This window comes from Squalius cephalus (assembly GCF_949319135.1).
Source record: "Squalius cephalus genome assembly, chromosome: 20".
Lineage (NCBI taxonomy): Eukaryota > Metazoa > Chordata > Actinopteri > Cypriniformes > Leuciscidae > Squalius > Squalius cephalus.
Window position 1 is genome coordinate 822,903 of NC_137141.1, and position 27,245 is coordinate 850,147.

At 38.3% G+C, this 27,245-nt stretch overlaps 1 protein-coding gene across 1 annotated transcript in view; it reads left to right on the forward strand.

The window, feature by feature from the left end:
- The first annotated feature begins 17,662 nt into the window (after positions 1–17,662).
- LOC307148611 (membrane-spanning 4-domains subfamily A member 4A-like) overlaps positions 17,663–27,245 on the forward strand; it is a 35,318-nt gene continuing 25,735 nt past the window's right edge. Inside the window, exon 1 of the mRNA XM_079854274.1 lies at positions 17,663–17,712. The gene's annotated coding sequence lies outside the window, so the exon portion shown is untranslated. The remainder of the gene's footprint in view (positions 17,713–27,245) is intronic.

A 27,245-nucleotide genomic window follows, 5' to 3' on the forward strand; every position in this document is an offset into this window, starting at 1 on the left:
AACCCAGATGCAGGCAACGAAAACTTAAACCACGGTTTCTTGTTGCCACTAGTTCTTAATCCAGGCTTGATGTGTCTGAGCTGTTAAGCCATAAACATGTTACCAATAACCATTAGAAGTTAAAACCATTAAAATCCAATTTACCCTGTTTGTAATTGTTACGATCCGTTTTATGTCTAGGGGCAAGAAAGGAAGGTAAAAAAAAGTTGCGGGGAGAGAGTGAGAGAACTCCTGTCTCCAGGTCTCAGGACTAACACAAATTACAATGACACCAGTTTATGAAGTAAAAAGACTTCACAAGTTTTATTTGTACATAATAAATGGGAAATAACAGGTAGAACCTCAGGAGGGGAAATGGTCAAAATAACAAACAAAAAGAATTCTTACTAAAGGTTTTTAGAAATAAATTACCTAACTTCAAAAACAAATTAAACCAAAAGACAAACACTTCTCTTGCTTCCTCTCTATACAACACAGGAGAAAACTAATTCTCAAAAAGAAAATGACATCCCAATCAACAACCAAACAGTGTTTTAACTCAGAAGAAAACTCCAGTTAGATGTTACCTACAAACACAAGGTTACCACCAAGTCACATAGAAGTTAGCACACAGCATACCTTCTTTTAAAAGTCGTAATAATGTTTTTAAATTCAATACCTTATTAAAAGTCTTAATAAAAAAGTCTCTCAAACAGAGGCCCCGTGACACCCCCCTCCTTCTGCGCCTTTGCATTCCAAAGGTAACAGTGAAACTGTGAAGTTTATCTCACACTAACTAAAGTTAAAAAAAAACATTCTGTTCTTTATAAGTATATAAATGAAATGGTTATAAAAAATATCTACTGAAACCAATTGTTTTAGATAAACAAAAATAATAAAATCCATCTTACATAAATCATTCTATTCTTTAAAAGTATATAAATTATATAATATAATATAAAATCACAGAGTGGTTCTCTCTCTCTCTCTCTCTCATTTAAAAGCATAACCTTAAAAGTTTAAATTAGATCTTTTAAAATTAAAAGACTGTTTAAATTAAATCTTTAAAGTTTGAATACATTCGTATCTTCTATTTATCTTTTAGAAGACTTATGTATGATATAAATGATTTTGCTTAAATTTAACCCACTGTATTATTTCAACATATTTTTTGATAAAAGAGTTCCAAATGACACTTATTTTTGAGCCCCACACTTTTAAGCGCTACAAAGTTCTAACTAGAGCAGGGGGCAGAGTTAAAAAGGAACTTTGTCTAGCCTTAATTTACTGAAGGCTATGGATGTTAGGTAAATATGTTTATTAAATTAATTCACAATATGTACACATTCATTATTAATCTTATGCCTAATATGATGAAAATGTCTGTTATGCGTTTCTTCTCCTCTCACATGTATTATATAGGCCTATTTTAAGTTCAAAATGGTGAAATTAGAAAAAAAGTTGATTAGTTTGCCTGATTATTTTTGTCGTTGTTTAACATTTCTCAAAACAGCTCACCAACAGATCACCAAAATCATATACTGTAAATAGATGAGCATGGAGGCCCAAATATAACAGAAGATGGTGATGTTGTTGTAAAACCTTTATTTTAAAAGTTAAATGTTTATATAAAATTACAACTAATAAAAACTAACAAAAAGAAAGAAACAGTTGAATAATAAAACAAATTTTAATAAAGTAACAGCAAAATAATGTTTTTCCCATCAGTCTGTTATAATTCATAAATCAAAAAGTAAACATTTAGAAATGGACAAGAATGCAGTCAAATTTAAAAAATAAAATCATTTATTGTCTTATTTTTTTAATAAAGATAATATGGAACTGGTAATATTATTAAATACATCTAATAAATGTATTCATCCAAGTGCAGTGTGTTGTATTCATGTTTTCTTGATGTAATAAATACTTCATCAGCCGGCAGGTCAGGTGCATAATGCAATGCGTCGTGACTCATGTACATTTTTTAACTCTTATGTTAAAAAGAGAAATTTTGACCGCGTAATCATTCGGCCTTTGAAAAAGTGAATGTTTGATCTCTGGTGTATGCTAAATGAAAACAGGCGAACAGGTGTATGAATGCGTCTGCAGGTGTATCTAACCCTAACAACTAATGACCAGCTTTATTTTTACTATTTTACATACATTTTATTCTTCTAACTGTTTGACTTTGGTTAACACAGCTGGAGAAGAACAACAGGGAGGTTGGAAGACACAGTAGAGGAACTACAGAATAAATATGGAGAGAAAACAGTATTAAAAAGGATCATGTTATGTCTTGTCATGTTATGTCTTGTTCCTGATCTTTCTTTCTACTCTGTCTCCCTCTGATGTTTTTTTTTGGGTTACTTTCTCTTTCCCTTCTCCTTTCCTCCAGCTGTTCCTCATCTTCTCTGACTACCTCGTTTACTCTCATCCCACCTGTTCCCTCTTCCCTCTGATTAGGTCCCTATTTCTCTCTCTGTTTCTGCTTCTTTCTTTGTCGGATTCTCACTTGAGTTTCTCATGCAAGAAGCAAACTACAGTCCTGTTTGTCTCTGTCTGAGTCCTGTCCTGTCCTGTCCTGTCCTGTTGGCATCCGCCTGGTGAGCGCGATCTATACCATATAATCATCTTGATCTTTGTATTCTGTCCAGTTCATCTGTTGCTGAAAGAGATCTGGTAACCACAGTTGTTATTTGAGCCTTGTCATCACTGAGAGACCCGCAGCCTGTCGCCGCAATCACGGTCTTCTCTGCCTGCTGCCTAAAGAGACTCTTTTTGAAGTTTTCTGAGATTTCTTTTGCTAAAGTATTTCTTTTGTTTTATATCGCCCTCTCTGCGGGTTGCCTGTTTTTGCCATTATCTCTCAAGAAGAGGATTTGTGTTCTACATTATTGCCACCCTGTGTTGCCACCCTGTGTTCTCATTAAAGACTCTATTTTTGTTAATTCGCTATTGGGTCCTCTCTTACCTGCATAACAGATCAAGTCCATAGTGAAAAAAATCAGAAAAAAGAATATCAAACGTAGGAAAAGTTGTATAATTTACTTTGTTAGTAGTCAATATGTTTCTCAATCTTCACTAAGCTTTACTATAATGTTTACATGGTTTTGTTTGTGTATTTAATTGTTAATTTTTTTAACAGATGGTGACGTTCAAACGCTGAGCGTTCAAACACATTCTGGAAACATGACAAATCAACAGCCTAACAACCTTCCACAACGACGGCATAATCATTTTCCATCATTCGGACAGCCATTAATTCAGAACCCTAATCAGCTTAACTTAAAGGGATACTTCAGGATTTAGCATTAAGCTTTGTATTAGTAAAAAACCTGCAGTATTTTCGAATTACCATGCTTTCCACCCTCATATCCCCCTGTGACGAGAGATTTATGTATTTTTTGTCTGGAAAAAATCCTCCGATGACGCAAAAATCGTCATTTTGCGTCATCGGAGGATTTTCTGTCCAGAGGCTAAAGACTACAGCCAGTAGATGGCGTTGTCCCGCATGTTTTCAGCCCGCCCATAGAGGGTGGGATCTCACTCACAGAATGTACACACAAGCTGTGTCCCAAAGTGAAGGCTGCATCCTTCGAAGGCCGTATTTGAAGGCCGAATGGCCGCGTTTGAAGGCCGATTGCGTCACAGCGGCGCGACGAAGACTGTCCCAATTCAAACACTGCACGCTAGGAAGGCCGCATTCGAAGGCAGATTGCGTCACAGCAGTGCTAAGAAGGCTGTCCCAATTCAAACTCTGCACGCTAGGAAGGCCGATTGCGTCACCGCGGCGCGACGAAGGCTGCCCCAGTTTGGTATGTCATTCAAATGCGCCGCCAAATGCGCACTTCATTTCTCTGACAAACGAAGGATACAAAAATGGACACTTCGCAGCCTACCCTTCCCCAGAATTCATAGCGCGCCGGTGACGACCAGATATAAACGGTGACGACGCAAGTTTATTCCAAAAAAATGGCGGGTGTCGGTAGTGTGGTGGCCGAGGAATTCACATATAAATGTAAGTATTGTGTTTTAATTTATTAAAATAGCTAGCGAAACAAGTGTTAAAAACATGAATATGGACCAAGCACTGAACCCCCTGTGTGAAAACAATCAACTGAGTTAAATGAAGCAAATACTAAATTTAATATTAACAAAATGCTTTTCTTGCTTGGTTTTGTTTCTAGTATAAATATATATATAAAAAATGATATTAAGAAGCATTTACTAGAGCAAACGTTATTGTATTGTTTTGTGTAAAAATAGTGAGTTTTTGCTTAAAATAAGCAAAATAATCTGCCAAATGGGGTAAGAAAAATAATCTTGTTTTCAGTTTGATTTAAGATTATTTTGCTTAACCCATTAGCAGATTATTTTATTGTTTTAAGCAATAACTCACCTAATTTTAAGTTATTTTCCCCCAAAACAAGAAATGTTTTACTTGTCTAGTAGGCTAAATGCTTCTTGATTTAAGAATTTTCAGATGTTTGAACTAGAAACAAGACAAAATATTAAGTAAGAAAACCCAGGGGTGTTTCTTAAAAAATCTGAACTTAAACTAAAAAAACTGCAGCTTCATTTATGAGGTGGTCTGAGGCAAAACCTGTTGTAATTCTTTTTGTTTCAGGGACCAAGGAGCAGACGGCTCAATTCATTAAATTAAGGGCCGAAAATGATTATTTATTTACAGGGGCCAAAAACTCGGCCACTGTGGCTTGGAGGTAAAAGTCATAAAGTCATTGACCATTTGTAATATTTCCACTAGCTGCCTCTTGTATGCAAAAATTAGCCCTCACCCTATACAAAGCCCACAGCAATGAGACAACAACTAGTTAAGGTAATAGTCTTTCACTTAATTGTTTTATGTAGTTTTTTGTCTACAAACGTTTTAAGCAAACTTGAGGATCCAGTAATATAATTTCTGGAGTATTTTGTATGTATGTACTGCTGTGTGCATTGTCCTTGTGTGATATGTCAACCGCATGTCCATTTTGCTGCTGAAGTGAAGTCCCGTGGTCATTCATACTGTGTCCAGGTGTTTGTGTGCCGTTCAGATTGAGTTGATTGGCACACACTGCAGAAGGATGATTGAGGGAGAAGTAGAAATTGTCCTTTAACACTCTTGTCAAGTCAAGTCAAGTCATCTTCATTTATATAGCGCTTTTAACAATGTAGATTGTCCCAAAGCAGCTTTACAGAGATAAGCGTATAATTTAAGGTAACAGAGATTGTTTCGGCTGTACAGCAGAGTTAAGTTATTTCCATCTAAAGTTAGTTTTAATTGATTTGCTTCCGTCGCAATGATCATTTGTTATTAAATTAGGGGCCGCTAAGACGACACCATTCTCTCTACACAGACTCTAAACGCGAACCTGTGAGAAACACCGATGGCGTTCACATGCGCATTTAGAATGGGTTCTATAGTTATGTGCGTTTGAATATACGAATATACAAACTCTTGAACCAAGTTTGTTTGGGTGATGGCCATCCCGATGAAACAGTTGTCTCTGACTCCAGAAAAGATTGAAATTATCAATGAAGTTCACTGCTTTTATATTGCAGGTTTTTTGCAGCCACGTATTAAGCCCAAGTAACCGTGAAAACCTGTTTGTTCCTCTTGCTGGGAGAGGTCCACTGATGAATGTTTGAACTTTCAGTCTTTTAAGTGTTTCAAAAAGTTCATTGAAATCCTTCTTAAGGAGTTCTGACTGCTCTTTATGAATATCATTCTTCCCCACATGAATGATGAGTCGATTTGCAGTCTTATGTTTCATCAGAATGTTCTGAAGTTCCCTGTTTACATCAGAAGTTGTTGCTTGTGGAAGGCAGCACGTAGTTGTATCCCTGCCGCTTATGTTTCTGATTATGGAGTCCCCCACTATCAGAGTCCTGGGCTCGGCTGCGCTCTGAGCTGAGTGCCGCTGTCTGCTCAACCTTGAGCGCCAGCATCAGTGTTAGCTACTGGCCCATTCAGTCTGTGTTCGATCACATTCATCACGTTTGGGGATTCCTCATTTACATTCATTAGTACTTCAAATCTGTTCTCAAGATGTATGGCGGTGGTAGGAGACCAGTGTTTGCAATCCTTGTCAGAGCTGTATCTGGGGTAGAGGATGCTACTGCGGCAATATGTGATGCTCGTGACAATCTGATGTCTCGAGTGCCTTTGGGTCTCGCTCCCTGTTTGTGCCATCGATTAGTAAGTCGATTGGCTTGTTTCTCTACCTGTCGAGGAGCACTAGTTTCATGGGACTCACCGGTATGCTGAGGGTGTTCATGACGAAGCTCTGTTGTGTGCTCCGTCTGGTTTGGTGGTCCCGTAAGTAACTTTGTTTCGAGAACTGCAATCCTTTGTAAAAGTCTGTGGCAGTTAGTGCAGCAAGTAGATTCTTGAACCTGAAGAGGCATTTTCTCTCTTATCCGTATGAATGTAGGCAGTTGTGTTTTCCTTTCCCGGAATATAAGCTGGTCGGGTAAAAGAATTCTGCGTTTTTGTAGTAATCCAAACTTTGTTGTCTGAGCACTGTGCTGTTTGCTGAAGTTAAAATTAGATGATAAAAGGAAATAAAATATAAAATATAGGAGATAAAATGTAAAAGCGATAGAGCAAAGCGCGGAGCAGTAAGCAAGAGCGTCCGAACAGAAGCTGAGCAGGAAGAGGAGAGCACAAGAGAGCAGGGAGAGAATGGACAGACTGTTTTCTCTCCTTGAGAGAATGGTAGAAAAATAATATTTACATTTGTTTTAAGCTATTTTGGTATTTGTTTTTTGTCACTTATTTTTACATGAATCAAAGTAATTTATGTACACTGTTTGTGTTAAGTTAAAACCTATATGGAATTTAAGTTATTTGTAAATGAGGCAAGGCAATTTTTGTACATTGTTTATTTTTGTAATACGTTTTACATATGGAATTTACAAAAAAAAAAAAAAAACATTTGGAAATAAAACAATTGTTCTGGACATTGTTGACTTGTATACATGTACAATTTATAATTGTAAAATATTTACAACAGGAAAACAATTCAAATTAATGGTACATCCAAAAAAAAAAAAAAAAAGTACGCTTTCAGCTGAACAGGGAGACCCTGGTAGTGCTGCTGGACCAGGATGGGCTCCACAACAGAGACCCTGGTAAGGACTCCTGCTGGTGGGACATCATCTGGGATGGTCTCCAGAGTGTTTGACTGCATATTTCCACTGTCCACTGCATTGTATACCAACAGGTTTGCAGGGCTGACTCAATCGACGGCTGCCATCTCACTGAGATATTTTCAGAAAGAGGGAAGAGTAAAATATAAACTCACATCCTCAAATCAAACCATAAAATATTTCAACATACAACAACATTCAACTTTTTTCCTTATGCATTGTAAGTTTACAATTCTCTTACTTGTCTGTTACAAATAGTCGTGGTCAATGGGAACCTCCTCCAGGGCAGACACTTCTGCAGACAGCTGGTCACGCCACGGAGCCCCACTGACTGTCTCCAAACCGTGCTCCCCCTCATCCTCCGCATCATCCTCCTCATGCTCATCCTCCGGGGCCATGATGTCACCAACCCCAAGGCAGATGTTATGGAGGATGGCACAGGCTGTGATGACCTGAAATGGAATTAAAGAATTTATTTATTTTTTTAACAGATTGAGTTTATTATTTTGCAGTATTTTTAAAATGTATTTTTAATTCACTTACGTGAGGTACAAAGGTGTGGTGCACCTCCAGCACTTGCAGGAAGATGGCCCTGAACCTGGTCTTCATCATCCCAAAAGCACGCTCTATAATGGAGCGTGCCCTGGAATGATGGAGATTAAAGCGCTGGGCTCCCACACCTCGTACTGGCCTCTTGTAGGGAGTGATGAGGGGGAGTGGGTGTTGGAGACACGGGTACCCTCCGTCTGCGAGGATGAAGTGCCCTGGAGGAGGGTACACTGACCTCCTGTACAGTGGGCTGTGGCGGAGCACTCGTGCGTCATGCACTGACCCCGGCCAGCCCACGTAGGTGTCAATGAAGCGGCCCTGATGGTCACAGACAGCCTGGAGGATGATGGAAGGGAACAGTTTCCTGTTCCTGTAGCACTGACCATCAGGGCCGCTTGGAGGCTTGATGCGGACATGGCAGCCGTCGATTGCTCCTGCAGCTTTCAAGAAAGCCCTGTGTCTTGCCAGCCCTGCAAACCCACGGCAAACTGCCTCCAGGTCTTATGGGGTGTTGGGGAGGTGAATGACTCGGTGGCGAATGGCCACCACCTCCTCAGCAACCCGGTGGACAATGCGGTGGACAGTGGAACGAGGCATATCAAATGCTCTGGAGACGACCCTGTAGGACGTACCACACGCCAGCCAGAAAAGAAATACCAGTGTCTCTATTGTGGAACCCCATCCGTGTTGCCGGTCACTTCCCAACGGGTCCAGGAGCACTCTCAGGGCCTCCCTGCTCAGCCGAAAATCAGGTCGAGTGTCTTCCATCTCATTAAAAAACCTGTCCAGCACTGGAACGTTCAGGTTTATTCTGCAGTACAGGGGTCTGGTCTTAATTAGGGAAAGAAAGAAAAGAGAAATGGTGTACCACATTGGGGAAAAACTTCTAGTCATATTTAAAACCTTACTTAAGTAAATGTGTTATTTTGCATATTCTAATGCATCAAGAGTAAAAGTAAAGGTATGTATTCTGCAGAATATATATATATATATATATATATATATATATATATATATATATATATATATATATATATATATATATGGTGGTTTTGCATCAATATTACTGCTATGTTGCATTTTACTTCTGAATAGGTTGTAGGTTATTACATTTAAAGTACTTTATATAGCCTACTGTTGGGTAGTTTAATTTACAAAAATACATCATATTGTAAACGACCATGTTTTTTGTAGTATTACTGTCCTGTGAGGGGAAAAACGTACTTCAGTATGTGAATGCTTAACAAATGTAGTTCCTTACAGTCCACCATCACATTAATAAACAAATTGTTGCTAACTAACTTATGGAGGTCTTGTTGCCTAGCAACTGTGACAGCTGCAAATGACTAGTTGCAATGTGTATCCTACATTTTTTTTTTATTGTTTTTTTTTTTCAATGTTTAAACTGTGTAAAAACAAAACAGGGTTTATAAACCTGTCAAAATATGTTCACCATGGTCAAGAGAATAAACTATATAAAATTGAATCTTGGTAAGATTTAAGTCAACATTCAAACCGTTTTGTGTATTTTATATTTTCATATATATCATTCGATTATTCAAGTAAGTTGAACCAATAATTAGATAACTACATTTAAAAGTGTAATCCGTCAATTAAGGACGCAGCAAACCAGTTAAATTTACCTGGCCATGGTCTTGGCAAAGCCTGAGATACATCACCCAGCGGCGCCGGGGATGAATCCCCACCATCTCCTCCAGTAACATATAAAAAATAAAAATAAAAATGAGCAATTCTGGCTCCATATTTACTCGTTTCAATTTGAAATTTCACTAATGTCATGTAGGATGGCAGCTCTCCTCTCGCACCATTTGATAGGCGGTAATTGAGGACACCTGGTGGCTCAATTAGATATTGAATGAAGGCTACATTCGAAGCCTCCTTCGAAGGCCACGTAGGCTGCATCGTTCGAAGTCTGCAGCCTTCGAAGGATGCAGCCTTCACATTGGGACACAGCTACAGTGTCAGCTTTGGCAGCTAAGCTAGCAGGCTCTTGTTCTGTGGAGAAAGCTGAGTAGTAGGAGAAAGCTGAATAGTAGGGGTTACCATCTTCCTTTTTCCGGACTTGTCCGGCGGGCAAGATCGTTCAAAATGTCCGGGATTCAGCTTTTGCGTTCTGCGGTCGCCAATCATTGTTTACATGCACACCTTTTGTTTCAATCTATCTGAATTCATTCCGATTGGTGAATCTGAATGTAGTGTTTACATGAACGCTAAACAAGTGATCGGTTGATGTGCGTTTTACCATTGCTAAGAAAATTCCCGCTCCTCCGTGAGAGATACGAGACCCGGCGCGTCTCAGTAATCACACCACCGGCCTCGCGCCGTTCTCCCGCGGCCGTCAGCCTCGTCCTGCTCGCCACAGTTAACATGATGAATGGCGACTGTAGAACGCAAAAGCCAAATCCCGGACATTTTGGGCTATCTCGAAATCACGGGGTGATTAACTCGTCACGGAGACTCACTAAGTTAGTAGCCTAACCTTCTTGTTGTTTTTAACTGCGCTCTCTTACCGGTAGGCGTGGCCTCCTAGGGGAGCAAAGCAAGTGCATTCTGGGAGTTGTTGTCTTTTTATCCACATAAGCCAAAAATACATTTCTCAGGCTAGAAAGCTCCGAATTAAAAAATGTCTTCACATTTCTTCTACATAAATGACCTATTTTAAATACACATTCATCTTTCCAGAGGTGAAGTATCCCTTTAACAACTGCCCAGAAGAATGGTGGGACAATAGTTACTACAATCATGGTAGAAAACACAATATATGGTGATGTTAACATCAGTGCGGTGAGTGTCTGATAATTTAAGAAACAGTTGCTTAGTTAAGAAATGATTTGTGTATGTTATATATATATATTTATTTATTTATTTATTTGTGTGTATTTTTGTTTTGTTTTATAAAGTTAGTCCATAGGGTGTGGAACTTTGCACGACTATTTACACACATACTGTTTTTGACACATAGTGATTGTGAACATTCCATTTTTCTTTTTAAATAATACATCTCTTTCATTTTGTGCCAGATGTTAAAAGATAAAGGTATTAGTTAATAACAATTAAAAACTTTAAATCAACATGAAGCCATAATATTAATCAATAAAATATGGTTAAATTACAGTACAATGACTTCCATAATATTTTAGTAAAGGTATGCCTGGATCACCCAACACAAAGTTGTGCGTCGTGAGTGAGACCTCGCAAAGATTACACCAATATTAGATTTCTTGTTGCGTGGTTGCACTATGCCTGAAACTTAGTCATCAAAATCTAAACTAAACATTATCATGGTTTAGTTGTATTTTATAACACTGTTTTTTCTTTTTTTCTGATTTTCATTTTTCAGGTTGATATTTGTAGAAATAAGCAAAATACATTTATAAAACAACACAACAGGCCTTTTTATTGTAACTTTGAAAAGTGTAATACAGTGTTTGATTTTTACAAATACCTAAACCAATGGGCCTAAGCCGTTGAGCCCTGAAGTTATGACTTCTGAAGGCCTATCATGTGTAGATTCGCTCGGTGAAAAAATGGTATTTTATTATCTAAAATCATTGTCTGTATTCATAAAATACGTCCTCATGGGTGTAAAATGACCTCTGCCAATGATCTGACTTATCCTCGTAAGCAAAACATTTCTTATCTTTATTTACATGGGACGGGTAAGTCCAAGGAGGCTTCCGTGTCGTTCCGCCATCTTGAAACACTATAATAACAGAGAGGGACAAAAAGCGCTAGCCTAACTCAACATGTTTCATCATCAACACTACTATAGTCAACAGCACATTCAAAAGGACCATCAAAATAGTGTTACATTAAAAAGGCGTAATTGACAAAAATTGTAATTCTGAATTAAGTAATAATTATGACAAAAAGTTTAAATTAAAATTATGACTATGCGTCATAATTATGAGATGAAAAGTTGAAATGATGACGTACTAAATTAGATAAAGTAAATTTTCCATAGTGAAATTTTCTGAATTCAATATAATTGTATTTGTGAAAATGATTCAGTACTGAAACAGCATTTATGAGTTTTTACATATTTTGTGCTTGTTTCTGCAGTTCGTGTAGGCCTCTAAGACTATGAATAACTAAAAATGATTATTGATGAACTTGAATAACTTGAATTTTGTTGGCAATATAAAAAGAAAATTGACTTCGCATACCGGGAGTCGAACCCAGGCCACCTGGGTGAAAACCAGGAAACCTAACCGCTAGACCATATGAGAGGCGTTGATACTGTCCCCAACAAATTTGAAAAGGCTGCACGGTACAATATAATGCTGGATCATACTTATGCCGAGCCACAGGAGAAGAAATCCTCGTGGCCAAAAAGCAAAAATTTAATTTATCTGGATGTAAATAAATATCGGGATAGCTTCTCCCAGGTGGAAAGAGCTGATGAAGGAGAAAGACTTTGAAAGGGAAGTTGTCTGCTTTCTTCTCGACGGGTGAGTCAAAGTTATGGTCTAAATGACAAGCTTTTTTCATTGCTTGGTTGTGTAAATTATTATATAGGCAGCATAACAGTAGAACATGTACAATTAAACACGATGAAGTGCTATTGGAAGACATGTTGTCATAGATTATTGACACATAATGCCTACCGCAGATGCAACACGCAGTTGCAAAAAGCAAGGCGCTAGAGAGCACTATTCGTTTAAATGCAGAATACAATTTCACCGCTAGATGGGAGAAATTCTTTTGGGAGAACTAACTTGTAGTAGGGTCTTTAACAAAAAACAAAAAGCCTCCAAAATCGAGGAGGTCAAAGGGCATGCTTCCTGCTATAGATAGTATCATCAGCTCTCCCCAAAGTCTATTCATGCGGCCAGCAGACAGATTTTAAACACCGGATTTACACTTCTACATATATTTTGAGTAGATAACCGATATTCTCAGAAAAGGGTTTCACCCTGTGTGTTTCCACACTGATTAAGGATAGTTTGGGAGATAGCCATAAGAGATATAAGTTAAAATGATCTTATACGTGTAATAGATCATAGCTGCCAGTAAGATCATGCTTTGAATTAAGACGAGTAAAATTAAATATTCGCTCAAGACAAACTTTACTTATCACGCATTGCGTCTCTGAAATTGTGTGGTGATTTTCCAAATGATCTTAGTCTAAATAAGAGCAATGTGGAGTCCTTGGATTTCTTAAAAACAACACAACAACAAAACATTGTGACAAACTTTGACAACATGTTGTATGGACAAAAATACTGTTTGAAATTTTTTGTATAAATAAGATCTAAGACGCCCAAGCATACTTTTTGCTTTATTTAAAAAAAGAATTTTTTAAATCTTAAGTTTTTGAACAGACGCTGTTTAGTAAAAATAATACATTAGTCTTCTTAGAAGATAAATAGAAGATATGATTTTAATAAAACTTTAAAGATTTGATTTAAACTCTGGATGTACTCTGAAAAGGCGTTTGCAGACTAGATTTACTGTGACATTGTCCCCGAGACTCATCTGGTCTGATACCCTGTTTCCTGAAGCTTCAGTTCACACTGTGGTTTATCTCTGAAGGATCTGGGGCTGTAAGGTGTTTTTATTTATATATTTATTTAGCTAAAACTTTGTTTACATTTTAGTAACATATGTTATTAATAAAAATTTCATTTAAAATAGAGATTAGTTCATTTTTTAGAACCGTGTGTGTGCACAAAATGATATTAAATTATTTATTTCATTTTGAAAATGTACAAATGTAGTTTTCTGTGTTTAGGTGTACGGTACAAAATTCATTATAGCTATGGAAAGCCCCCACCATAAAAATTGAAACCCCGCATGGACAAAAATGAAAAAAATGAGATTAAATGAGATTTAAGATGACTAAGTACAGTTTTTCAACCATCTAAAGTTTTTTGAACAGACATTGTTTAGTAAACATAATACAGTGGGTTAAATTTAAGCAAAATCATTTATATCATACATAAGTCTTCTAAAAGATAAATAGAAGATACGAATGTATTCAAACTTTAAAGATTTAATTTAAACAGTCTTTTAATTTTAAAAGATCTAATTTAAACTTTTAAGGTTATGCTTTTAAATGAGAGAGAGAGAGAGAGAGAGAGAACCACTCTGTGATTTTATATTATATTATATAATTTATATACTTTTAAAGAATAGAATGTTTTATGCAAGATGGATTTTATTATTTTTGTTTATCTAAAACAATTGGTTTCAGTAGATATTTTTTATAACCATTTCATTTATATACTTATAAAGAACAGAATGTTTTTTTTTAACTTTAGTTAGTGTGAGATACACTTCACAGTTTCACTGTTACCTTTGGAATGCAAAGGCGCAGAAGGAGGGGGGTGTCACGGGGCCTCTGTTTGAGAGACTTTTTTATTAAGACTTTTAATAAGGTATTGAATTTAAAAACATTATTACGACTTTTATTAATGTATTACATTTAATAATAATAAAAAACCAATAAAAAAAAAAAAACATTTTATAAAGATATCATTTTAACTTTGAAAAAATTTTAGCCCTAACACAATATCTCATTCTGATCGCTGAATAAACCCTAGGAGTCAGAGACCGTCAGGTGGTGCTGTAAGAGAGAACCACTCTGTGATTTTATATTATATTATAAGCAATTAATTGATATACTTTTAAAGAATAGAATGTTTTTCAACTTTAGTTAAATTAGCAAGATATTATTTTATAACCATACCATATATACTTTTAAAGGGGGGTGAAACACTCATTTTCACTCAATCTCCTGTTAATCTTGAGTACCTATAGAGTAGTATTGCATCCTTCAAATCTCCAAAAAGTCTTTAGTTTTATTATATTTATAAAAGAAAGATAGGCTGTACCGAGTCTTTCCGGAAAAAAACGAGCGGCTGGAGGCGGGCCGTGGTGGCGGAGCTAAAGCTGTGCTAACGCGCCGAGCTAACAACACACAGAGACATTTGTTCAACAGTTTTACTCACCGCCTGCGACCGCGAACCTTTATCATTGTGACTGCTCGATCCTTAAGCATTAGACGATCTGCAAATCCGTCGATCTGGGCTTTGTTTATAAAACAATCATCGTCGAAATGCAGGGAACAAACAGTCTACACAACTCCGTTTATGCTCAGGAAAACAAACTCCATCCACGGGTTCCTTAACGCTGGGTTCTTTGGGAATCTGTGCAGGGTTGTCTTGCCCTGGCAACCAAAAACACACTTCTTTGGTGACACTGACTTCCCTAAAGCCGAGCAGAGCGCTTTGATGAGGTTCTGCTTTCGCTCTCTTCTCTCTCTGGTCTACGGATGCGCGCGCCCGCGTTCTCCCGGCAGAAGTGCCCTTAGGACCCATATAAGGAAATTCCGCTACATCTGACGTCACACATGCCCATACTCGAAAAAAACTTTCCGAAACTTGTGACAAACCGGAAGGAGTATTTTTGGCACAGAAATACTCCTTCAAACGTACAATTTAATTTTTGAAACTTTGTCCATGTTTAGCATGGGAATCCAACTCTTTAACAGTGTAAAAAACTCAGTATGCATGAAATAGCATTTCACCCCCCCTTTAAAGAACAGTATGTTTTCAACTTTAGTTTAATTAGCACGATAATTATTTTAAAGGATAGAATGATTTTGTATGACATTGTTTAATCACAGTGTCTGAACAGCACGTTTCAAATGTCAGAGCTCAAATGCGAAGGCTGGGAGAGGGAATCCCGTGACAAACACAAACAAACACACACACACACACACACACACACACACACACACACACACACACACACACACACACACACACTACTCTGGCTGGTGAGGCATTCAGGAAAAACAGTCTTTTTCTTCTCACTTTTCCAAAGGGGTCCACAATGCTCTGGAATATCAACATATACCCAGACAGAAACCCATATAACTGAACCTGACACCAACTTCAGACTTTCTGTCATACAAACACCGAAAGCTTCTGTCAAATCCATAAATTATTATAACATCCTCTTCAAAATCAATAACAAATCATGGCAAACCATAACAACATATGGCCGGAGAGACACCGGAAGGTCAACCTGTCAAAACACATGATCGAAAGGGATAGGAAGGGTCAATAGGTCAATCCATAACAATATAGGCCGGAAGGGCGACCGGAAGGCCAACCGGAGGGTCAAGGTCAACCAGAAGCCATCAATCATTTTGACACAAGGTATATGGTATTACTACTCCCATATCTTGGTCTAAGTGTTGTTTCATTTAATTTCTGGCGTGCACTCAAGTAACTTAGTTATTTGCATCATATCACCAATAATATAATTATTTGGAAAAAAATATATGAAAGAAACAAAATAAATAAATAAAAATGTATACACAAGCAGGCAAAAAAGTATTAAGCCCTCAAAGCAAACAAAGTATTCATTTCTCCTGAAACAAATAAAAAGGAGAAAACTAGAAACTAGAAATATTCAAATGAAATATTTTGGCCTTAGCTATCACATTGAGCATTACTATGTCAACGACACACACACACACACACACACACACACAATCTCTCTCTCTCTCTCTCTCTCTCTCTCTCTCTCTCTCTCTCATACCTTTTCTCAATTCATGATTTTGGGTAAAAGACTGTTAAGTTAAGGCTGTTTTGAACTGTAGGTTTTTTATTAATATTAATACATTCCTTGTTCATTCGTGGTAGAGCTGAGAGATAAATTGGAGGTGATCCTGGCTGAGAAGAAGCAGATGGTGATCGATCTAGAGACAACAAGAGAGCAGTTCTGCCAAACTAGACAGGAGGTATGTGAAAAAGGCATTTAAGCTTGGGTTTTACTGCATTAATGAACCAATACTCATCTTTAAGGTTGATCTTTGAGCTTTTATCGTCTGCATCTGTTCGCAGTGACTCTGACCAATGTTTCAGTAAACAGAGTAATGGTTTTAATACCTCAAAACTCACATTACTCAAAACAGCAAAGGTACAGCTAGCTGATTGAAAAGGAAATATGAATCAACCACAGATGCTGCATGATAAACTGCCTTTAACATGACTGGTTTGAAACGGGCAGTCTTCTGTAGTTGTCTGCAAAAAGTGACTTATGTCAAGACACATTATCAGTTCCCACATTCCCAGGGAATTAAACCCACGACCTTGATATGGATAGTGTCATTCTCTATGGTTTGAGCTGCAGGACTGCAAGAGTTCTGTTCAGTTCAGATCGAGGAACCTTTCTTTAGAGCTGTGTTCCTTTTTGTAAGAAAGTGTATTAAATAGTTTATATGGCATTTGGCTGTTGTTGATAAAATGAAACCAGCAACCAGAATCCCATGCTGGTCCCAACATGAAGAACATGCCTCATGCTGGTGAGCAACAATGCTGGATTTTTCAGTCTACTGTGGAAAGAGTAACACTTCATAGAAATCATAACTGATAAAAGTATGTCTGTTCTGTTACAAATGTAACTGGGGCTTTTCAATCGATGAAACAATTATTTGATTGGATTTCATTTATAAATATTTTTCTTTATTCTAACTACTTTTAGAAAACAGACCAGAATGACATGTATAATGTCTAATTAGGGGAAATATTTATAACTATGCTTTGCTGAAAACACAGAATATGTGTGTTAGACACAGATGCGTACACACTGTCACTGATTACATAGTGTATATTTAACAATTTAAAATAGTACGATGTCATTCATTTATACATCATATTCAGTATTATATACAGTAGTTTAATACTATAACTAAAACTATTGCCTGCAAACTTTAATTTCATCTCATGCAGAAATTGGTTGAATTTGCATTAATTCTTGTAGTTCTTGTTAATAATGTATTCTCTACTATTTAGCCTAGAGAAACACAGATAATTTGTCCTTCATCAATGGCCGTAAGTTATTGTAGTTTATTTTTCACTTATATGTAAAGTGCTTTGTATTTTAAGAGGAAAGCAGCCTTTCTATATTTAAAGCAAGTCCCTCCTTCTCTGTTCTTCAGAGTCCACACAAAGATTCATCAAAAGAGCCACTAGACATCAACAAATCTCATTTCAGGTAAAAACATTTATCAGTTAACCATTCTTTATTATTGTTATTATTATTATTATTATTATTATTATTATTAGATAGTTTATTAACAATTTTTGATACAATAATGAAAAAAAAAAAAAAAACTTGTTTGATTGTTTTTGTGTAAGTTGTTGCTCATTTATTGTCTGGTACCAAAAACTGCTTATAAATGTTGTGGGATTTGTGTGGACAAACGCATCCTTGTCAAAAAAGGTATTTAGCTATGAGAAGCACAGACATTTTTGTTATCTTTAAATAGTAATCATTTTGGTAACACTTTACGGTAAGGGTACATGAATTATCATGAATTCATGTATAAATTTATGCATGAAATATGCATTCATTCATGCATTAATATCTCATGAATCTTCAGGACCTAACACGAGTTCAACGTTTTTCATTCATGACTTCATGGATGAACAACACCTTAATTAAAACATTAACTAAGATGAGTACATCATCATGAATTATGATTTATTACGCATGATCATGATGTTTTCTTTGATCACAAAAAAAAATTGGTCTTTACCACCCATTGTGGATAAAGCTATGGTTATGGTACATGAATCATCATGAATTCATGCATAAAACAGTATTAATTCATGCATGCAAGATTACTCTTCGAATTATTAAAGGAATGCACAAAAATCCACATTATCTACTGCATGCATACAGGCTAGAACAGTAAATCAATTAATGTGAGAACTGTTTTTCTTAAATAGCCTGCAGGTAAGTGGTCAGACCCCAAAATTGCCCAATCACAGCACATAACATACAAATTATGTTGGCGTTCAAATACAGTAGTCATCATTAACTAAGCATTATCTATCAATGACTTCATCATGTGTGGCCCCTCAACTAAAGTGGTGACTCGGTCCTTTGAAACACTGATGAACAATGTGTTTTCATTATGATCTGAGTTATCCAGCATGTTCATGTCTTCTTCATAGCCTGCAGGTAAGTGGTCAGACCCCAAAATTGCCCAATCACAGCACATAACATACAAATTATGTTGGCGTTCAAATACAGTAGTCATCATTAACTAAGCATTATTTATCAGTGACTTCATCATGTGTGTGGCCCCTCAACTAAAGTGGTGACTTGGTGCTTTGAAACACTGATGAACAATGTGGCATAACTGTGAAATGACATGAATATGAACATGAAAGTTCAAGCCTTTGCAAACAATGTACTGTGGACACAAATGGACTTTGATCTTAACGTTACTGCTTTATTCTTAAACGGTATAAACCAGTTAAAAACCATAAAGCTGTTTTAAAAAAAAATGTTTCACAAACAGCTTGATCTATTTTTGGGTAAAGAGTCACCTTTTAATGTATTTAAAGCTACTGATGTGACTCCTCTATATCCTTAAATTGTAAAACAGCTTTATGGTTTTGTAAAGAGTTTTCAGATATACAGGCACTTAAAATAAAGTTCATGGTGTATGTACTGAATTCCTTCTCAGCTCTTTCCAGCTGTTGATTTAACTGGTTTATACCGTTTCAGAATAAAGCAGTAAAGTTACAGCCTGTGGTCTCATTATTAATACGCAGGTATTAATACTGTAAGGACCACCCATTGGCCCAACAACAGAATCCAACGGCCTGGCGAAGATTTAAAGTGTGTATGTCTTTTCAGCTCTCCAGTGAAGTTCACTTAATTTATTGGAACTTAGTTTTAGTATTACTTTAGTTCTATGTGTAATCTGACTCCAATTTCAAATGATAATCAAATTTAGATTGTATTTCTGATTAGAAAATAATCATAAATATTGATTATGAATTCATTTAGATCTTTGCTTATTCTGATTATCCCATACTTTCAATTATTCGTTCATTACGGACCTAGTGTCGCTTTGAGACGTCACGTCGCGACTGTGCGTTCACGATCACAAACTAGCCAGTCCTGAAATAGTCAGAGGGTGCAGTGCAAGTATTTTACCCTATGCAGTCGCGCACTACAGACCCATAGGTGTAATTGTTTATAATATTTGCAGCATACAACATGCTAAGTCAGGGAATAGTCAGAAATCAGAAGGTCTTCCTAAGATGTGCCCCATGGTCCATTCAAAGTGCCTTCAGTTTGATCTATTCTGGACAAAGATTTGCGGAAACACCAGACTACACATTAATCTACTGGAAATAATGATTTCAGAAGAATGCAGAATAAATCAAGGTTAACATTTATTTGTCAGGTAAAAATGTATCATGCCAATTACAGAAGTAAATTATTAAAAGCCAATTCAGAAAATACATGACATCATTTACTCAAAGATGACTCTAAAAGTAAGCAATGTTCTCCTGACAAAGACACACAGTAATGTGTCAGGGCTTTCCAACAGGAAAATACTGACATGCATTACTGTGTGGGGGACTCTCCTGGTAAAAGAGTCCCAAAGGTTGCTCTGTTCCCTCACCTTAAATACCAGATCAGAACAGAAGGGGGGTTAAACAAATGTTGTTTAGAGTTGTTTGGGCCAATCCATGTACCCCAGGGGGGTAGCACCTGGTTTCAGGAGATATCGTAAAGAGATATCAGCCAGAGAGGAGAAACAGGATTCTCCTAAGTTCTCAATCTTTTTCATTAAACCAATGACTGCAATGAAATTAAGACCATTTTACCAATCGCCCTGCGCCCTTTAAAATGACACCAAACATGTAAAGGAAAAACAACATATTCACAAGATACACCATATGTGTTATATAGACATTCTTAATGAACTTTCAGTGACTTGAGGAGGGAGAGGAGGAGGGAGAGGGGGATGCAGAGATAAGGAAGAAGGACAGTTTGGACAGGCGATGTCCTGTGCTCTGTCTTTGCTATCTTCTGTCCAGGGTGCATTTTACTGCTTTATTGCAGGGTGCGTTTTGTTTTAACAGGAAAATCAGTTCTTACAATACGTAATTTTCAAAGATAGAAAGCATACTTTTTTGTACGTTTGGATATATGCTGAAACGTATAACTTAAAGGGTTAGTTCACCCAAAAATGAAAATTCTGTCAGTAATTACTCACCCTCATGTTGTTCCAACCATGTAAGTCTTTCGTTCATCTTCGGAACACAAATTAAGATATTTTTGATGAAATCTGACAGAATTCTGACTCCTCCATAGGCTTTCAGAGGGACCGAAACTCGTCGGCCCAGAAAAGTTATTAAAAACATTGTTAAAATAGTCCAAGTGACTACACTGGCTCTACATTACGTTTATCATGCGACGACAATACTTTTTGTGCGGAAAAACAAAAAAAATAACGACTTTATCCAACTATTAGTGTTCTTCAATGTGGGCCTCTGACGAGAGTTCACGGGAGCGCCAGGACGCATGCGCGAGAACTGAGATTACGGCGTTCTTCTATTGCTACTGGCTGCTCACTCCTTAGGAGTATTACCGTCATTTACTGTACAAGATCATAGATATCATATAATAATATGATATCTATGTACAAGATGACGTCCCGACATTGCCGGAAGCGCAAAACGGTCTGTTTATAAGCAGAGGAAGACGCACGCTGTAGAACGAAGAAGAAGAAGAAGAACGGCGTAATCTCAGTTCTCGCGCATGCATCGTGGCGCTCCCGTGAACTCTCGTCAGAGGCCCACATTGAAGAACACTAATAGTTGGATAAAGTCGTTATTTTTTTTGTTTTTCCGCACAAAAAGTATTGTCGTCGCATGATAAACGTAATGTAGAGCCAGTGTAGTCACTTGGACTATTTTAACAATGTTTTTAATAACTTTTCTGGGCCGACGAGTTTCGGTCCCTCTGAAAGCCTATGGAGGAGTCAGAATTCTGTCAGATTTCATCAAAAATATCTTAATTTGTGTTCCGAAGATGAACGAAAGACTTACATGGTTGGAACAACATGAGGGTGAGTAATTACTGACAGAATTTTCATTTTTGGGTGAACTAACCCTTTAATATGGACGTATCTGCAACGTTTAAATGTAACATTATTACGATTTTACAGCTAAAAAACGTACGTTAAACTATTTACAAATATTCCATATCATAAAGATATCTGTATAATTTCCCTTTTACCATTTTATAGATTATAAATGTAAGATCCCTTAACCCTACTCCCACATGTAAACATACCCATTTTATAGACAATATAAAAGGATAAAACGTAATGGACAGATATGTGTAGGGAAATGGCAGTTTTATTAACAATATATAGCATTAAAAGATAGTTTGAGCCGCTAATCCTACCCCTACCACTAAACCTAACAATTTCTTAAAACTACGTAGGCTACAATTATAAATGAAAACAACAGACAGACAATCACAATAATTTATTTATTGAGAAAATGTCAAAACCGGTACCAAAAGTCGTTAACATGACGATGTGTCGCAGTCCTCTCTGGTAGTATAATAGTTTTGTATGAGGTAACGTTACAGAGCAGAATTTAAATTCTTAATCCATGAAAATGTTAATCCGGTTTCGGTTTGCTGTTCGCTCTGTGAAGGCGCGCGCGCTTCTCCATTTCAAATGTAGTACACCTTAAACACGGCATGTCGCAATCTGTGACGAAGCATGCGAGAGCCAATGAGCGTTTGATATCACTGCCGTAAAACATGTCGTAACGCTTCGGGCGCAATTTTTGAATTTGACGTTTACGGTCTCCGCTGAGAAATGGAGATGAAGATCACTGGATAAAGGGCTGCATTTGGATCTGTTTCTTGCAAACAACGTATGGATTCTAAAGATTTGGATTACATTAAGCTAATAAAATTGTTTTTCTTTTGTGAATTTATGTTGTGTTTTAGTGTATTATGGGTCTATAGGAGAAAACGCCTTTTGTGTCTCACGGTAAATAAACCAAATATTACAAAATGGTTAAACGATTAAAGAAGGTATTTTTAAGGTTTTAAAGTGTATTCTTGTTTAACACCATGTAGGCTAATCCTCCGAAACGAGTTTGCAGCAGAAGACACAAACAGAGCGAAATGTTATTATTTATGAGTAACGTTATTATATGAGTAACGTTAAACTGTATTAATAAATGTGACTGAAAATGTAATTGATAAGACAATTGAATGCAATAGAGTCAAAACATTAATGCCACGATTTTAATATGCATAAGTTAAATAGGAATACGTCCAAATTTGTACGTCGTTGTTTGTATAAGTTGTATATACGTAAATAAATTACGTTTTTGTGCTGTCAATACGTAAATGTTATACGTTTTAGTGCTGTATATACGTCAGTATTATACGTTTCTGTGTGTAAATAAATGTACGTATGGTAGAACTACACTTTACGTAAAAATACACACGTAACGTTATTCTCATGAGATCACGTTGCAAGTTAAGATCAAAGTCCATTTGTGTCCACAGTACATTGTTTGCAAAGGCTTGAACTTTCATGTTCATATTCATGTCATTTCACAGTTATGCCACATTGTTCATCAATGTTTCAAAGCACCAAGTCACCACTTTAGTTGAGGGGCCACACACATGATGAAGTCACTGATAAATAATGCTTAGTTAATGATGACTACTGTATTTGAATGCCAACAGAATTCGTATGTTATGTGCTGTGATTGGCCAATTTTGGGGTCTGTCCACTTACCTGCAGGCTATGAAGAAGACATGAACATGCTGGATAACTCAGATCATAATTCAGAAAAACAGTTCTCACATTAATTGATATACTGTTCCAGCCTGTATGTGTAGCAGGGTGACTGAATCCACTAATGAGGATTTCATTCACCTGTGCTTAATTTAAGCCCCGCCCCTTGTTTGATATAAGGGATGTGTGTTTGCTACATGGCATGCGTCTTGGTATCGGCCTTGTGACGTCATCCGTGGTTGCCGCAGGCTTGGACTGTAAGCTGGCTTCCTCGTGTGCTGGCTGCCCACGCCTCACAGCATGTCATTGATAGCATGTGTTCCTGTCTGAGCTGCTGTACTGCAATATGGTGTGCGACTGCGAAGCGGTTTGTGCGCCGGGATCATTCTGCGGCCCCCCTGCGTAACTGAAGGTCTCTTGGGCTATTAATGAGAATCGAGTATCAATGCTGAACTGTGATCGCGTATAATTGCGACTGCGTCGCTGTTTTGCCTCGACGTTCATCACAATAGCAACTATTAAGTGCTGTGACTCTGTCGCACGTTGCTATTGAGTACTGTGTATTCCTCTGACTGTGCGAGCTGGTTGGTTGTCTCCTCTGGCCACCGTCTATTTAATTCCATTGGTTTGAAGCATCTTGTATGTATGTGTAACTGTGGGTAATGTATGGTTGTATGTTTGATTTATTTGGTTTATTTCAATGTCAACTTGTTTTATGTGGTACTGAGTCCTAATTATGTCAAGTGATTTAGACCTTTGAATTATTTTACTTGTTTTATTCTTTTGGATTGTATTCATGTTTTGTTTCTCATTTTTTGTCTTTGTTGCAGGAGCTGGGGGTTTCTGGAGGGTGAAGGCGAAGCTGCCATTTGTGTGGTGTGTTCACACCTAGTGCTGTGTGTCTTCTGGCATTTAACCCTTCACGTGTGTGTGTGTGTGTGGGTATTTGTAGTGGATTATTTGGGCGGGTTTGTTTTCCAATTTGGCAGCTGGCCCGGACCTCCAGATACTTCTGCTCTTGATTGTTGAGTTTTTCTAAATTGCGTTTATTTAAAGTGTATGTATGAGTAGATGCAAATTGATGGTATTCATTTATATTAATGCCAAATGTGAGTTTTTAACGTTGAAATATCTAGCTATTTATCATTCAACATTGACGAGCAAAATAAACTTTTCTATTTTTCTATATATGTCTCATGTCCTCTCACCCATCCACTCAAAACGAACCTGTGTGCCCTTAGGGCTATTTCCCTGGTTTTCCGGGGTGGCGTAGTTGATCATATATTGCCATCCATCCATCCATCCATCCATCTTCTTCCGCTTATCCGGGGCCGGGTCGCGGGGGCAGCAGTCTAAGCAGAGATCCCCAGACTTCCCTCTCCCCAGACACTTCCTCCAGCTCTTCTGGGGGGACACCGAGGCGTTCCCAGGCCAGCCGGGAGACATAGTCTCTCCAGCGTGTCCTAGGTCTTCCCCGGGGTCTCCTCCCAGTGGGACGCGCCCGGAACACCTTCCCGGGAAGGCGTCCAGGAGGCATCCGGAACAGATGCCCGAGCCACCTCAGCTGACCCCTCTCGATGTGGAGGAACAGCGGCTCTACTCTGAGCTCCTCCCGAGTGACCGAGCTTCTCACCCTATCTCTAAGGGATCACCCAGCCACCCTGCGGAGGAAGCTCATTTCGGCCGCCTGTATCCGGGATCTTGTCCTTTCGGTCATGACCCAAAGCTCATGACCATAGGTGAGAGTAGGAACGTAGATAGACCGGTAAATCGAGAGCTTCGCCTTGCGGCTCAGCTCTTTCTTCACCACGACAGACCGGTACATCGACAGCATTACTGCAGAAGCTGCACCGATCCGTCTGTCAATCTCCCGTTCCATCCTTCCCTCACTCGTGAACAAAACCCCTAGATACTTAAACTCCTCCACTTGAGGCAGGAACTCTCCACCAACCTGAAGTGGGCAAGCCACCCTTTTCCGACTGAGGACCATGGCCTCGGATTTGGAGGTGCTGATTCTCATCCCAGCCGCTTCACACTCGGCTGCAAACCGTCCCAGTGCATGCTGAAGGTCCTGGCTTGATGAGGCCAACACGACAACATCATCCGCAAAGAGCAGAGACGAAATCATGTTGTCACCAAACCTGACACCCTCCGGCCCCTGGCTGCGCCTAGAAATTCTGTCCATAAAAATTATGAACAGAACCGGCGACAAAGGGCAGCCCTGCCGGAGTCCAACACGCACCGGGAACAAGTCTGACTTACTGCTGGCAATACGAACCAAGCTCCTGCTTCGGTCGTACAGGGACCGGATAGCCCTTAGCAAAGGGCCCCGGACCCCATACTCCCGGAGCACCCTCCACAGGCCGCCGCGAGGGACACAGTCGAATACCTTCTCCAAATCCACAAAGCACATGTGGACTGGTTGGGCAAACTCCCATGAACCCTCCAGCACCCTGTAGAGGGTATAGAGCTGGTCCAGTGTTCCACGGCCTGGACGAAAACCACACTGTTCCTCCTGAATCCGAGGTTCTACTATCGGCCTCTCCTCTCCAGCACCCTGGCATAGACTTTCCCAGGGAGGCTGAGAAGTGTGATCCCCCTATAGTTGGAACACACCCCCTATAGTTCCTCACACACCAGAATTGAGGAAAGTGCAGAGTTGTAACAGTCAATAGAGCCAATCACAGGTAGCTCCGCAACAAGGTTAGAAATCCTTTCAGGGTCAATATTCTTAATATTTCTAAAGGATATGACACGATTTCATGATTTCTAAATCAGGCCTCACCGTTCACAAATTAATGTTTGAACAACACCAGCTGCAGTATCATCTTGCTTTGAAGACTAGCAGAGAGGCATATTACTCTCATGTTATCAATAAAGGTGCTGCTAATCCTAGAACGTTATTTAAGACAATTGATAGCCTTCTCAAATCTCAAAAGAAAACTGTCTGCCCTTCTGATGAGATGTGTAATAATTTTAACAAATCTTTTACAGAGAAAGTTCAGAGTATTTATAGCTCCATCTCCTTTGACTCTCCTTTGCTGACTAGTGAGTCTTACTCAAAAAACTCACCTTCTACTGCCCTTTCGAACTTTACTACTGTCAATGTAGACAATGTTTTTAAATTGATCATGACTATGAGTTCATCCACGTGCTTTCTTGACCCCTTGCCTACTGAGGTTCTAAAAAAGTGTTTATCACATGTCTGCCCTTCCATCACTGTAATTATTAACAACTCCTTAGCCACTGGCCAGGTTCCTCCGGCCCTTAAGGTGGCCGCTATCACACCTGTTCTAAAAAAAACTGGCTGTGATGTTCAAAATTTAGCTAACTACAGGCCTATTGCGAACCTGCCCTTTGTGGCAAAGGTTCTTGAACGAGTTATTGTTGGTCAGTTACGGCAATATCTGTCCAATAACAACTTATTGGAACCGTTTCAGTCTGGTTTCAGATCTGGACACAGCACTGAGACTGCACTTGTAAGGGTCACCAACGACCTACTTGTTTCTGCTGACACTGGTGCTTGCAGTATTCTAGTCCTGCTAGACAGTAGCGCAGCTTTTGACACTATATGTCATGTTATCCTTCTTAACAGGTTGCGTGTGTTGTTAGGCATCTCTGGTGTTGTGCTCAAATGGTTTGAGTCCTATTTAGCAGACCGTTTTCAGTATGTTTGCATGGGGAAACATAAATCTGAGGCCACATTAGTTCAGCAGGGTGTCCCGCAGGGGTCAGTGCTTGGGCCGACTTTGTTCAGCATATATATGCTCCCACTTGGTGACATTATCAGAAAATACGGTCTGAGGTTTCATTGTTACGCTGATGACACGCAGATCTATGTTAACACTCTCCCTGATCCTAATCTTGCAATCACAGCTCTGAGTGCATGTATGGAAGAAATTAAGTTATGGATGCATGCCAATTATCTTAAACTTAATGAATC